Genomic DNA, 16243 nt, shown 5'->3' with positions numbered 1-16243 from the left:
TGAATTGGAAGAAGTGTTAAATGCACCTGTGATGAGACCTTGAGTCAGCCAGAGCTTCCGGGTATGTCTAATGTTGCCGTTTTGCTTAAAGCAAATATAACAGCAGCCACATGAAAAGCTTACAAGCTCTAAAAATAGGCTTTACTGAAAGACAAAATCAAGACTGGAGATATTTTAAGCGGAGCAGTCCTGCTAAGGTGGGTGATAAAAATGTAAGTAAAAAGGTTTCTTAAAGAAACTTCCCTGGTCCTTTCTGTCCTTACAGGGCTGTCTCTCTTCTTCAGCCTGGCTCTCAGTTTAGGACTTAGAACTTGGTGCGTATGGCAAGTATCTTTTTCACTACCACCTTTGAGTCCTGCATACACATCTGCTTCTTGCTTGCTGTCATAGGGATCACAGGAATTTTTGCTGCTCGTTTGGGTTTCTTACTTTCTTCTTCTCTCCCATGCTGCTTATCCAGCAACAGCCTTGTTTAGCTGACTATGCTCAGTTGCTCCCTGGGAAAGGATAACATGTTCTTGACAGTAATTGAGGCATAGCACAAAGGCAGTCATCTCACCCAGCCCCAGACTATTGGCAGAAAATGGCACAGGCTGCTCAACAATGGACGCTATTAATCACATTTCGTCACTATATACACACACATATATATATTGCAATAGATTTTTTTTTTAGAATTTATTTTTTCCAAAATTAAACCTAATGTTGTCTATACTGCAAAAGGGAGAAAATAATGATGGTTAAAGTAGTCATAGATTTTCAACTTCATCAGCCTCACAGATCTTCCATGACAGAATAATCTGAGTATGTAGTTAAACTTGATTTGCTAACTCCCTATTTACAGTTTTACTTTTTACCCCACATTCTGTCAGATCATTGGGTCTACCTGCTACGTTAAATATCCTGGTTCACTGTATTAGCAAATACATACATTACCAAGTCTTCTGCTCAGTTACTAGATAGCAATATGGTAAATATCAACATCTAATTTCACCAGTCATCAGAGCCATTATAAAAGTATAATATATCCTCTACTCATTCACAAGTATCACTTGTACATTTCTGTTAACTTTTTTCATTAAAAAATCCTTACAAAACAAATCTCAGCAGTAAAGTCAGATCATTTACTTTGTTGTAAAAGTTAAGAGCTTTTCATAAGTATATCAATAATAAATAACCTAACATAAGACAGATACAAGTGTTACCATTAGAATAGCTGTAATAGTGGTTGCTTATTTGTTTGTGTTGTTTGGCAAGAAATTATAGCTCTTTCTGATACAAAATACATGACCACTCGACCTTAATGATTGCATTCCTTGCTAGAGATTATTCACAAACTGGCCAATTATGCAAATATGTAGTCATTTGGGATTGAAAATCATGTCTAAATTGAGCATTTCAGTGGAGCCTGGGAGATGCATCTAATTCATCTGAAGGATATTTTGGAGGATGTTCCTGTCATGACCACATGTCATTCTTTCTTTCTTTCTGTCATGTCATTTCTGTCTTTCTTTCTGCTTTCACAGAAGAAATATTTAGTTCTCAGAATTGCAGGGAAAATTCTTAAATATTTCACAATTTCAAATTTTGGCTATATAACTCAAAAATTATTAAAAATAAAGTTTAAGATAGAAATATGTAATGAATATACCCAGAATTTTTTGAGTCTCAGTCATGCCTCCTAAATATATGAGATGTCAGTATTGCCTATCTACCTTGTTTAACTATTAAAGGGGAACAAAAATGGTAAAGAAGTATCATACATGATATTTGCACAGAGAAGGTCAATCAGAGTGCACCTGGCCACCAAGTCACATAAATTTTTTCTATGCACTGCTGGGATCAGATTCACAGATGACAACATATATCTGTCTACTCTCATGTTGTAATCAATCCCCTTCTTTTCAAAAAATAAAAATCTGAAGAAAAAAAAATTCTTTTCAAAACTGTTTACAGAAACATTATAAGAATCACAGAATGGTAGGGGTTAGAAGGGACCTCTGGAGATCATCTTGTCCAACCCCTCTGCTTGAGCACCTAGAGCAGGGGGCACAGGAACGCATCCAGGTGGGTTTTGAATGTCTCCAGGGAAGGAGACTCCACAGCCTCCCTGGGCAGCCTGTGCCACTGCTCTGGCACCCTCACAGGAAAGAAGTTTTTTCTCATATTGAGGTGTAACTTCCTATGTTCCAACCTGTGCCCATGCCCCTTGTCCCATCATTGGCAATAATGTAAATAGCCTAGTCCCATCCTCCTGACACCCACCCTTTAGATATTTACAGGTGTTGATTAAATCCCCCCTCAGTCTTCTCCAGGCTGAACAGATACAGGTGTCTCAGCCTTTTGTCATATGGGAGATGCTCCTGTCCCCTGATCATCTTGGAAGCTCTCCGCTGGACTTGCTCAAGGAGTCCCACATCCTTCTTAAACTGGGGGGCCCAAAACTGGACACAGTACTCCAAATGTGGCCTCACTAGGGCAGAGTAGAGGGGGAGGATAACCTCTCTCTGTCTGCTGGCCACACTCCGTTTAATGCATCCCAGGATACAGTTGGTCTTCTTGGCCACAAGGGCACATTGCTGGCTCATGGTCAGCTTGTTGTCCACCAGCACTCCCAGCTCCTTCTTAACAGAGCCACTTTCCAGTAGTTCAGCCCCCAGCCTGTACCGGTGCATGGGGTTGTTCCCCCTCAGGTGCAGGACCTTGCACTTGCTCTTGTTGAATTTCATCAGGTTACCCTCAGCCCAGCAATCCAGCCTGTCCAGGTCTCCCTGGATGGCAGCACAGCCTTCTGGTGTATCAGCCACTCCACCCAGCTTTGTATCATCAGCAGACTTGCTGAGGTTACACTCTATCCCATCATCCAGGTCAATGATGAATACGTTGAACAGGACAGGACCCAGCACAGACCCCTGGGGAACACTGATAATTACATGCCTCCATCCAGACTCTGCCCCACTGATCACGACCCTCTGAGCTCTGCTGTTAAGCCAGTTCTCTGTCCACCTCACTGTCCACTCATCCAACCCACACTTCCTTAGCTTGCCTGTGAGGATTTTATGGGAGACAGTGTTGAATGCCTTGCTGAAGACAAGATAAACAACATCCACTGCTCTCCCTTTGTCAACCTGGTCAGTCACGCTATTGTAGAAGGCTATCAGGTTGGTCAAGCAAGAAGCTGAGATATATGCCATTACTAATGATCCATATTGTTAGATATGGGAGAACATAACTGACAGTTACATTGTATGACTGTTTTTTCCCTTTTAATCACTTAGGTATAGTCAGATGACTTATTTAATGATATGGTGAGGTAGAATAGTAGGCATGCCTGATATAAATACAAAGATCAGAACTAATTTAGTCAGTATTGTAGTTAGGTTTTTTATTTTACATAGTGCCTTTTGCTACACCTTAATTAGTTGGTAGTGTTATTGTAACTAAAACGAATTAAAAGGATAAATTATAATAGAGTATACATATAAACAAGAAAAAACAATATCAGCTAATCTTAAATAGGACTGAAACTCTTATTTTTATTCAGTCAGGGTTGAAGGAACAGGACTGACAGTATAAATCTGAGCTTACCTTCAGTGTTATTGGAAAATTCATGTTCATGCTGTGAACAAGTTGGTCCAATTTCATTTATTTTGGTTTGTTGTTGTCATGGTCCAGCCCCAGTCAGCAACTAAACACCATGCAGCCTCTCACTCACTCCCCCCACCCCTTTGGAAGAGCAAAAGAAAAAGAAAAAAAGAACTCGTGGGTTGAGATAAGAACAGTTTAATAATTACAATAAAATAATAATTATAATAATGATTATGATTATGATAATAGTAATAATGATAATATAATAAAAAGGAAAGGGAAAAAGGAAATAAAACCAAACCCACAAATGATACAACCGCTCACCACCCACCAACCAACGCTGCCCGTCCCTGAGCCGCAATTGCTGCCTCCCTCCCCCAGCCAGCCCCTCCCAGTTAACATACTGGGCATGACGTTACATGATATGGAATATCCCTTTGGCCAGTTTGAATCTGCTCTCTCAGCTGTGCCCCCTCCCCTCCCAGCTTCTTGTGCACCCGGCAGAGCGTGGGAACCTGGAAAAGTCCTTGACTAGTACAAGCACTGCCCAGCAACAACTAAAACATCTTGTGTGTTATCAACATTGTTTTCATACTAAGTCCAAAGCACAGCACTGTGCCAGCTGCAGTGAAGAAAATTAACTCTATCCCAGCTAAAACCATAACAGTTGTCATTATAAAACTCACTGAAGTTGTTTCTGTGAATGCTATCTCATTGTTTTAGGTTTCACTATAGACAGTTTTGGGGTATTTGACATGAAAGATGCTGTATGGAAATAAATTTACTTGAATTTTGCATGTAAAAGTAGGGAAAAACTTACCTTTCAACTGTCTTGGATTTTTTCCATTAAAATATTATCACAGTGCCTTTTCAATGGTCTGATGCTCCCCAGTATATGCTGTAAAGAAAAAACAGGAAAATAGTGTCAAATTATAGGTAAGAAGTTCACATTTCTTTTATGTTTCTTTTGTAGCGACAATTTTTTACTTTATTTCTACCTACACTCTTCCAGATGGTGTTTATGCATGAAGTGTGTATTTAATGCACACCTGTTGCAAAAGAATTAATAACTAATAATAGTGAGACATGTTAAGATGGACAGAATGTTAATCAAAGTTATATACAGTGCATTAGTTCTTTATAATTTTTCAAACTTTGCAGCTTTATTTCAAACAATATTTTAAACTTACTAGCTTTGTCTCTCATGTTTCTGCTGTGTTTTTTGGTTTTGGAGTATTTGAGGGGGGAAGGGGATTGCCTTGTTTTTGCAAAAGAACCATTGACTACCTGGAGCTAATGGTTTTCATCTATGCCTTCTGCTTCAGCACCTTCCAGTTAATCACTAATCCTTAAGCAGTGACCTGAACTTTCATGATTATTGCTTAAAAAGTCACAAAGTATGTTAATGAAATCTGAAAAATATCTAGGTTACCCCTGGAGATAATGGCTCCTGGAATAGAATGAGAATAATGCTTAACAGTCTACAGTAATTCATATTTATGAATGAAAAACAGTTAAGGAGTCTGCCTGCATGACTCTGAACAGGTAATGTCATCAAAAGCCTGTTAGAAAATCTTTATTTCTGTGATACCTGCTGATGTAAATATGTGAGAGGGAAAAGAACAGTTATGAGTGATATCTGTGCATTAAAAACTCATTAGGAAAGGGTAGAGATGAACAAAGGTGAAACAGTCAAATTTGTCATATTGGTGTCAGAAATAAAGGACTGTGCCACTTTCTTCAGATATTTAAATTTGTCACCAACACCACAGCATTGAGGAAATCTCCTTAGGCCTGTGACAGCTTTGTTTGCTCCCTGCTGAATGGCATCTGCCTCTAAATTTTCAAAGCAATACACAGATATTTAGCTTTGTAACTCTCACTACAGTCAAAAGAAACTGCTGCAGATCTGAAACCTATTTAAAAAAAAAAAAAAACTGACCTAGAAATTATTGGGTGTCTTTTTCAACTGCTACTTATCATAATTAAGAACATATTGTTACTAAACCAATATCTTTATCTGTGAAACACATATTGTGTATTATCATCTGTTATAAAGTACAATTAAGATAGCAAACATTATGCCTGCTTCTATTACAGGTCCAGGCCATGGATATCACAGGATAAAATGTTTACCTTGGACAACTATAATTGTTGCCACTGAGAAATGACCTCCAGAATAGCAGTATGGTGCATACGTTATTTCATATACCACAGAATAGTCACCTCTTATAGCTTCACTCTGAGTGTTGGTAAAATGTTATCCATTACTTTCAGGTTTATGATCTTTCTCAGCACCAAAAACCCCAGTTCTTTGTAGTCTATTTTAGTGTCAACATTATTGACTGCAGCAAATTGAGGATAGGAAAGAATACACATACTTGCATACACTTCTCCTTATACCTCAGACTTAATGATACATGAAGATAGGAACAGACAAGAAGAAGGAAAGAGTTTCAAGTGGCTACAAATCATTCTGGAAGGTGTTGGCACGTACATGTCAGCCTTTTCCTGGCTGAACAACTGGGACTAGTCCTGAGGCTGTTTCATTAGTATTTATGTGCCAAAGGATGCAGATGGTTCTAGATCCATTTGCTTAATCCCAGGCACTTACCTGAGGTCTCCAGGTGGTGAGTCTCACCACTCTGGGCTCCATCTCCTCTTGTTAGGAAAAGAGCACCACCCAGGTCATGACTTGGGACAGCTCAGTACCTAGAAGCTGCTACTTCTTTCCATTGATGGTAGATTCAGTAATCTGATTATTGCAAAGTTACTTGCCTCAGTAAGGTGGAGTTAATCAGGGCACATCTCTGGACATCTAAATACAATTGAAAACCCGGTCTTCCTAACTTGGGCTACAGTCACCTTCTGTATATCATTGGTACATTCTTATATCCACAATAAAATTAATGGGCTTTGAATGCCACAGATGGTCATTGCTATCAAACTCTATAGTCTAAAAATCTCCAGAAGTATGAAACCAAAAGATAAGCTTAGCTACTCCTAATGTAATAATCTTTAGGAAGCCTTTTGCAGGGCAAGACATTTTTGACAAATTACAATGTTGTGTCCTATATTTTCCTGTTTTTCTGTCCAACCTCTTTTCTCCAGGGTGACTTGTTTCTCCCACGAAAAGTTTTCCAAATAGCACCACCACACTTGTATTTACCTTTGAAAAAAAGAAGAGAAGGAAGAGGAGGGGAAGGGAAAGATGAACTTTCAAGTAATTTGATTTTCACTCCAAAAGTTCACACTTCTGACTGTAAGTGAATTATATAGTTTCAGATTAAGTTGCATTTTTGTTGCTTCATGTTATGTTATTCTGGTCTGATGTAACATGATGTGATCAAAATAAACATTAATTAATCAGACATCTGCATTTACCTTTCTTAATCTGACAGAGCTACTCTAATGCTATATTAAGAACAAAGCTACAGAAGCACGGAAACTAAAGCCACTTGATAGATTTTTTAAAATTCTGAACCATTATTTTAAAGTTTTATGAACTAAGTTTAAAATACTATTTTATCAAGTCAAAGCTGTTACTTGTTCATGCCTGTGCATATTTTCTCAGGAAAAGTAATGAAAAAATGGATTAATTGCATTCACTGTCACATAAATTTTGAAATCAGAAGAGGATTAACAGTTACGTTTTCTGCTCTTAACATTTTATATTTGAAAGAAATAAAAGCAGGAGTTTTAGACTGAAATAAAGGCATTTGGTTCCTCTGCAATTAATACTTTAAAATGATAACTACATATTCATTCTTTCAAGAAGTGTTCACATTGAATCACATAATAAACCAAGGATGTATAATGGTAGGTTTAATACTATAAAAATGATGTGATTACTGAGAGAACTAGAGAATTATGTTTGTCCACTCAAATGTAGATCAATCAATACTAATCACATTTGTGCCTACCTTTACGTTTCATTCAGCAGTAAGAAGGTATCCATGGGACATATTCTTCATGTATTCTTTACACTAAGAAGGAAACAGGAAGCTATCTGACAGAGTGAAAGGGAGTCAAACCACAGTACAGGGCCATTGCTTCCTCTGAACAGAATATGTTTGGCTTTAACTAATAGGGCAAGAAAGCATATTGCTTTCCCACACACTGTACTTCTCAGGATCAAGGAGTCTTGACCATTACAATTCAAATTAACATATTTTTTCTGTTTGAAGGTAAGATACTATACCAATATTGTGGCTTTTGAATTTATTTTTTTCTTGAAACACTCCGTGAACTATATATATACAACTTTCCAACCATAAATAAACACATACTAATGTATGTGTATGTTTTTTCTCTGTGCTTTTAAATAAGTGTAAGCACAGCAGTAATACATTTCACTGCACGCACTGAAAACAAATCAAAGGAAGGCATTTACACAATATTTAAATAAATCACGACGTTCCCTAGTTGGTGAGAAAAAAGTCTAAGTAGAACATGGATCTTGAAAAAGCCAATTTCCTTGGAAAAAAATGGGGCCTCAATGACAATACAGAGAAGCTGCCACTTTTATAAATGAACTAGAAGGAATATGGTTGGTTTAGATACATGCTGCATCTGTGGTTTCAGTACATCTATTGCAGTGAATATCTCCAAAACTCCAAGCATTGAACCTAAGTCTTTACTTTTCTCTCTAGAGTATTAATCCATAATTCTGCCAACTTGAACTGCACGCAGAAACAAGTAATTACAAATTATGCTACAATTTAGTTTATATACGGGAAATATAGACCTGAAACTAAAATGTGTTAATGAAAACATTACATTCTGAGCAGGCAAAAAATTAGTTTGATTAGTTATTGTGCAAACTGTTGGCCTAAGAAGCCATCTGTAAATAAAGCCAATTGGAAAAATATTGGAGATTTGAACAGCCGTAATGCTAGCATGCTTTTATGTTTCCTCACCATGCAGTCCCAATGTGACATTGCAGAATCTGCACAGTAAGAGTGTGGTATGAATATGTAAATATGCCAAATATGCTTTAAGCTCCAGTCTGGCATGTTGATAAAACAGAAAGTTATTGCACTCTCTGAAACTGAGCATTAAGCTCTCCACATTTGCTAACATTAATCCAAACTACTCCATGTACTGCAGCTTGAAAGATGTTCAATTAAAACTCATTCTGCCTTGTATAAATTACTATTATTATGTTGTGAAAGGAAACCTGGAAATATCTGCTAACTTGTTATATGTGCACTGCCCTTACTCTCACCTCACCTCCCAGACAGTGATTTCAGAAAATTGCCTTTAGTTATTTAAAATTCTGTCGTGAGCTGGTTTAAGAAAAACAATGAAGAGCTGAGTACATGCATAATTTTTTTGAGAACTTCATACCTTAGGCTACTGAATAATAACTGCTGGCAATAGCTGTATTTTGAACATTTATTGTTATTTCCAGGGTGGAAAAGTTTACTCTCTTTCACACACACACACACACACGCATGCGCGTATTTTATTAGACTGATATTCATTGCTACAGTCCATTGACTTGTCTTAAACTATACTAAGAAAAGTCAGATGCAAAGTGGCTTTCAGGTCTCAGGTCACAGAAAAATAATTAATTCAAGTATTGCTTTGATGAGAAAAAAACTACTTATGCAATGTTGCAGTCATTCTCATTTTTTAATAATACTCATTAATTTAAACTGTGTAGATTAGCTATCCAAACATAAATTCTGTAATTCTCAGACAAGAAAGGACACATGTAAATATCTAAATTATACTGTAATCACATACAGAGCAGTTATTTGATTGCTAAAAATGTCATATTAATCATATAGAAAATTTAACTTTTATATTAACACAGGTAAGGCATATTTGAGAGAATTAATTTTGAAAAACTCCTGTAAATATGGATAAAACCAGGTAAGTGTTGCTATATTTTATTTCCATAAAGGTTATTCTAAACCCCCCGAATTTCCAAATCAGAAAGGTCCTTAAACACATGTCTAACAGATATATAGGTAATTCTTTGAGCATCCACTTGTACTTAATAGCAAGCATATGCCAGCCAACCTTTTCTAAAGTATGGCTGACTCCTGGGAGTTTTTCATAGCCTAAGACTGAACATTCGAATGAACACAATTAAAAACTTGGCAGTATTTTCAATACCATTACTCCTCAAACTCCCAAAGATAGTTATAAAATCAAGGAGATTTTGCAAAAGCATACGATGACAGCAGAGTCGTGTATGCTGGGTAAGATCTTTCATATTTTTGAGTATCTGACAGGGCCTGTGAGGTCTTCAGGGGTCTCTAGCCTCCTTCGCTGTTCCCTGGCAGTACTTGTGGGTTTTGCAATACAGCCTGAGAAATATCTGCTAGGGAAAGCCTGAACAGAGGGTCTGTAAGTACTAGAAACATGGTAACTGGCTAGTAAATTGCTCACGTACCCATGGGGTTATTGAGACCTCAAGGGTGCTGCTGCAGGATAGCTCTAGCTCAGATCTGTGTGGCTTTGCAGTGAATCTCCTGATCATCTCTGCTTTGCCAGAAGATGCAACCTTGGATCATGGTTTCTGAACTCAGCTTGCTAATGGGAGGAATCCCATTGAACCAGAGTATATCTGATCCATAGTAAACTCCCCCAAGACAGAGAAATTGCAAGCATCAGCTCCTTAATATCAAACATCGCACCCTGTGATCCACTCCTTTAGTTCCTATAATTCCTCATACAGGCATAGCCTAAAAGCTTCTGAGCATTTTAGGGCATGTACAGTTACAGACAGGCATCTTGACAGTTATTTTAATATTAATTTTTATGTGTCCTTAATATGTAATCATTTTAAAAGAGATAAGTAATGCACTACAGATATTCTGTAATCACTTTTCAACTTGGCACAAATTTTCTTACAGTTTGGTAGACTTCACAGTAATTGAAATATGACTCACTTAAAACATGAAATTACCAAACTGAAAATTATGTAAATTATTTTAATGCAGAAGTTGCTACATCTGGATTATAAATGAATGAAATTATTTCCCTAACTGACTTGTATCACCTTGATGTGCCATCCGTGCTAATCACAAAACTTATTCTGTCCAGAAAAGCTGAGTGATACAAGTTCTTAAAAATTACAGCTCTAAAGCCAAAAAACTCCACTTACCCAGTAGTCCTCTGGTTCTTCTCATCAGAGATAGTACTTCTCGTAATTTACATTTTAATTACTTCAAAGTCATTTAGTCATTTGCAAATATCATATTACATGACTAAGAAAAGTAGGAGAAATTACATCAAATTTTACAAAATACCAAGTTAGCAGACAGAAGATCTAACTTTAGAGTTGTCAACTGTCATTACCCAGTTCACAAGATGTTTGGAACATTAAAGAACAACTGCACTGCAATTATTTTCTTTGCTTTGATAAATGTACTCATACATCACCTAGAATTCAGACAGAGGAGCTAGGTCATGAAGAATATTAATTGCTGGATCTTTTCTGAGTATGATTCAATCACAAAAGAGGAAGAGAAAACCACATAAGCAAAATCTTTCCTTGTAAATACAAAAAAAAATATTATTAGGCCATTCATCACCAGCTAGCAATACTCGTTAAATATTGCCCTTTATTCCATTACTCAAACTTCCCTTTGTGTCCATTAATCTTAACCAATTAAAATAGTGTCAGACAAATACGCTTAGTGTATGCCAGATCCCTTCTAATTTAATTACTGTGGGTAACATTTTGAAATATGTCTAAGTTGCTTAGGAACCATTTGAATCATGGCCTGTACTTTTAAGACTTTGGCAAATTTCATCCTTTCGTATAAACTCATTTCTGAAATGAAGGACTGTAAGTCTGGATTCTTTCATACAAAGAAATGCACTGGAATCACAAAGGACTGCATTATGATCATCTGTTACTAGAAAAGGAGAATAGAACTTGAAATCAATGGACCGAAACAAATCCATAGAGAAGGAGGCCTAAAATGAGGGATTAAATAATGACAGGATTCAAATCCTTAATCTCTTTTGGTTCCTTCGAAGAGAGATGCAAAGGAAAAGTAAAATATTGGAGATAACCTAAGTGGAAAGGAAAACTGTACCACTGTGACTACTACTCTCACCATCTCCTGCAACATTAGGATCCCATCTGGCAGTACTGATGTGGCTCGTGGCTCATGGCTGCACTGAGGCAGACCCAGCCACAGGTGGGAGCACAGTTGGTAGTGCCACCTCCAGTAGTGGATTCTGCCTGGATGTGATACTTGTGTTTTGCTGCCTTTTCTTCAAATTTCTTTTTAATTCTCTCCTTATCACATCCCCTTTCTTTCCTTCTTTTTTTTTTTTTGTTTTATTCTTCTGTTTAATAAGTATTTCTCAAAGTGTGCACAAAATTCTACAGTGTATATAGTCACTAAATTGAGATTTTTTTCAATAATTATTAGCTAACTGCTAACCCCCTCTTCTCCTTATACTTAGTCATCTGACCACATCCACTGCATTATTTTGTATAGCATGGATAGTAATTTTAACATCTTGATTATGATAGAAGTAAACAGACTGCTAAATAGGAAAACTGTCTCATCTGGGACACTGGAGTCATTAGGCATCTTTAAGCTAGCACCATGTGCACAGTGGAAGAAAGAAAAGTACTTCCCATTGTTACTAAGCACCAGCATCAGTAAAAAAAACCCAACAGGATTGGTAGGAGGTAGCTGACCAGATTCAAGATACTGGAGCACACTATACAGAACGGGTAGAAAAGATAAAGAGAAGAACTAATCAAAATCCAACATGTATAAAGTGTAACAAAACAACGAAATGGTACTCATGAAGAGTTTGTACCCAAACCTGACAGCTTTCTGTAGTGAACTGCCATAGTGAAAAACTGTCCAGTTCATGCAGTTTAAACCAAATCACAAAGTTGTTTATTGATTTATTAACGGTGTTATTAATCACCAATGAGTGAATTATCATTTATCCATCAATTATCAGGATCAATATCAATAACGCAACAGATAAGCCATGATGCTAGACACTTACAAAGTTTAATAAACAGCCAAAAGTTCTAATCCCTTCCCTGACTCACACACAGAGTTATAGACACAGCTCCCCAAATGGCCAGGTGAGTTACCAGTTCATCCCCTCACCTGTGAGTGAAGGTTCCTTAATTGCATACTTTTGTGGGAAATGTAGGTGCTTTAGCTTCTTGTATACCCCCGCCATTTCCGACAATACACTAATTCACATACAAGTGAGAAAGCACCTCCCTTTCACACCCCCTGCCCCGCCACCATCAGGCCTTTCTTACTGAGACCCAGAAAGAACCCTGCACAATCTCTCTCTCACCTCACCCCGCCCCCCCCATCCCAGCCCCATGCAACACAATAATTCAGCCAGGGAACATGAAAGCTGAATTGGATCTTTGTTAGGAATAGTTTGTTTCTAGCATCAGAAAGAAAAAATAAGTATGACAACGTATTTTAAACTCTTTTAGAAAAAATCTTGGAAATATCTCTTCATATTTCTACACCAATTTCAAGAGCAAGTATGTTAGGATAAATAGTTGTGGTAGGTTAACCATAGCCAGCAGCCAAAATCCACCCTGCTTTTTGCTCACTCCCCATGTCCATGGAATAGGGAGAAAACAGAAGGAAGAAGAGAGGACTTGTGGATTGAGATAAAGACAGTTTAACAGGGAAAGCAAAAGCTGTGGCATGCAAGCAAAGCAAAAAGAGCATTCACTACAGATGCTCAGCTACTTCCTGGGAAGCTGGGCCCCAGCATGTGTAACCAACCATTGTTCAGGAAGACAAATGCCATAACCATGAATGTCTCCTGTATGTCCTCCTTTCCTTGAGCTATTATTGCTGAGCACAACATCATATAGTATGGAATTGCCTTTAGTCAGCTGGGGTCAGCTGTCCCAGCTGTGTCCCCTCCCAACCACTTATCCACCCCCAGCCCCTTCTCTTATGGCAGGGGGAAAGAGAGAAGAGCCTGATGCTGTGCAAGCACTGTTCAGCAATAGTCAAAACACTGGTGTGTTATCAACACTGTTCTGGCCACAAATGCAAAAAACAGCACCATATGGGCTGCTATGAAGAAAATTAACTCCATCCCAGCCAGACCCAGTACAACAACTGAGCACAGAAACTTTTCTGATGCACTTATTTATTGCTGAATATCATGATCACAGCAAATTGCAAGTATATTTAATACTGAATCTAAAAGACAATCACTCCCAGTTATACTCTACTGGAAGATTATTTACTTTCATGAATTTGGTTGAAATGATATGATATGTACAAAAAAAGAAAAGAAACCTGTTGCAGAAAAAAGCCCAGGTTCAGCCTTGGATCCATAGTACGATAGCACTGCACAAACCCAGTATTATTCGTGTGGGACAAGCCAGCCTGACAGGAGTTTTACTAAAAGCAGACAAAGCCTATAGAATCATAGAATTGTTAAGCTTGGAAAAGACCCTTAAGATCATTGAGTCCAACCACTAACCTCTCACTGCCAAGTCCACCACTAAACCATATCCTCAAGCACCACATCTACCCTTCTTTTAAATATCTCCAGGGATGGAGACTCAACCACCTCCCTGGGAAGCCTGTTCCAATGCTTGACATCCCTTTCGGTGAAGAACTTTTTTCTAATGTCCAACCTAAACTTCCCCTGGTGCAGCTTGAGGTCACTTCCTCTCATCCTATCGCTTGTTACTAGGGAGAAGAGTCTGACCTCCACCTCGCCACAACCTCCGTTCAGGTAGTTGTAGAGAGCGATAAGGTCTCCTCTCAGCTTCCTCTTCTCCAGGCTGAACAGCCCCAGCGCCCTCAGCTGTTCCCCATAAGACTTGTGCTCAAGACCCTTCACCAACTTCGTTGCCCTTCTTTGGACACACTCCAGCACCTCGATGTCTTTCTTGTAGTGAAGGGCCCAAAACTAAACACAGTACTTGAGGTGCGGACTCACCAGAGCCCAGTACAAGGGCACGATCACTTCCCTACTCTTTGCTGGCCACACTATTCCTGACCACAAGCCAGGATGCTGTTGGCCTTCTTGGCCACCTGAACACACTGCTGGCTCATGTTCAGCTGGCTGTCGACCAGCACACACAGGTCCTTCTTTGGGCAGCTTTGCAGCCACCCCTCCCCAAGCCTGTAGCGTTGCATGGGGTTGTTGTGACCCAAGTGCAGGACCCGGCACTTAGCCTTGTTGAATCTCATACCGTTGGCTCTGGCCCAATGATCCAGCCTGTCCAGGTCCCTCTGTAGGGCCTTCCTGCCCTCCAGCAGTTCGACACTTCCACCCAGCTTGGTGTCATCTGCGAACCTACTGAGGGTGCACTCAATCCCCTCATCCAGATTATCAATGAAGATATTGAACAGGACCGGCCCCAACACTGAGCCCTGGGGAACACCACTCGTGACTATGAAAACGCCTATGAAAAATGAATTGAAAACTAGTGTACTTCAGGAATGCTTAGAAAGCAGAAAGACTTCCAAACTATTTACCATCCAATCAAAAGTAGTATCAGAGAGTGGAACCACAGTGTTATATAAAATAATTGTGCCACAAATAGAACTGCAGGGTGGAATGGAGGAGATGGAGCTTCTTTCAAATTTTCCTTGATGCAAGCTTGTTGGGGTCAAAGATGAGGTTTCCTGGCATGCACCAGAAGTATAATTGTGTTTGTAGTTTTGTCCTTGACTAACATTAGGAAAGCAAGACCTGTTTTCTTTCTTCTTTCTATCACTGATATTACAGATTGCCATGGTAAATTCATTTTTTGGTAAAAATGCAACAGCTTGTTATCCAATTTCCTGTCAAGACACCAGCAGGAAGTCAGAGATTGAAGCTGAATATACAACAAGCACTTCTAGAAGCAATGGCAATGAAAAGAAATCAAGAGAAAAACCACTTCACACAGTCATATAGGTGAAAAATAGGACACTATGAAGTGGCAAGTGTAGTAAAAATGGTTAAAAATTTTATAATCTTTAAAAAGCAAAAGGCAAGTCTTCCATAAATCAGCAGTATCTCTGCATCCCTCCATATTTGTTTTTAATGTTTTTCTATATACAGTAGCTAAAGTACCTATTCTCTTGTGCCAAGCTGTTAATCAAATGCAAAATCATTACCCCAATAAAGAGCAAACTAGCAAAGGAGCTTCATATTATAAACAGAAAAGCTCATAGATTAATGTAAAAATGGGATAAAATACCATTTCTGGAACTAAACGCTTATCTAGGAACTAAAACAAAATGTACAGATGAGAAGGAATTAATCTCAGAGGTTTTCACTCAGATCACAAAATCCCATGACTATAAGGCATAAAAGCCTTTTACTCAGAGTGGAATACGTCTTCAGAAAACTAATGAGGCATTTGAATATCTGCCAGAAAGAGGTACAAGTATGTTGCACTCAACTGGACAAGGCTTAATAGAGATGGGATCTGAGCCAAGGGATGAGGAGTCAGTACTAAAGTATCAGAAAAAAGAGAATGAGACAGAGAATAGTGAAAACACGATTGACACTAACAAGGATGTTGATAAACACACACAACAAAAGACACTGCAGGAGACTGTGTCTCAGTTATGGCATTATAAATTACAAGCTCTTATGAAACTAATTCTGTGCTTGTAGAAGCATAATCAAGATCAGAACCTAGCCTAGGACAAGGACGCTCAGA

This window comes from Phalacrocorax carbo, chromosome 2, assembly GCF_963921805.1.
Source record: "Phalacrocorax carbo chromosome 2, bPhaCar2.1, whole genome shotgun sequence".
NCBI lineage: Eukaryota > Metazoa > Chordata > Aves > Suliformes > Phalacrocoracidae > Phalacrocorax > Phalacrocorax carbo.
Note: the sequence above shows the minus strand (reverse complement) of the source record.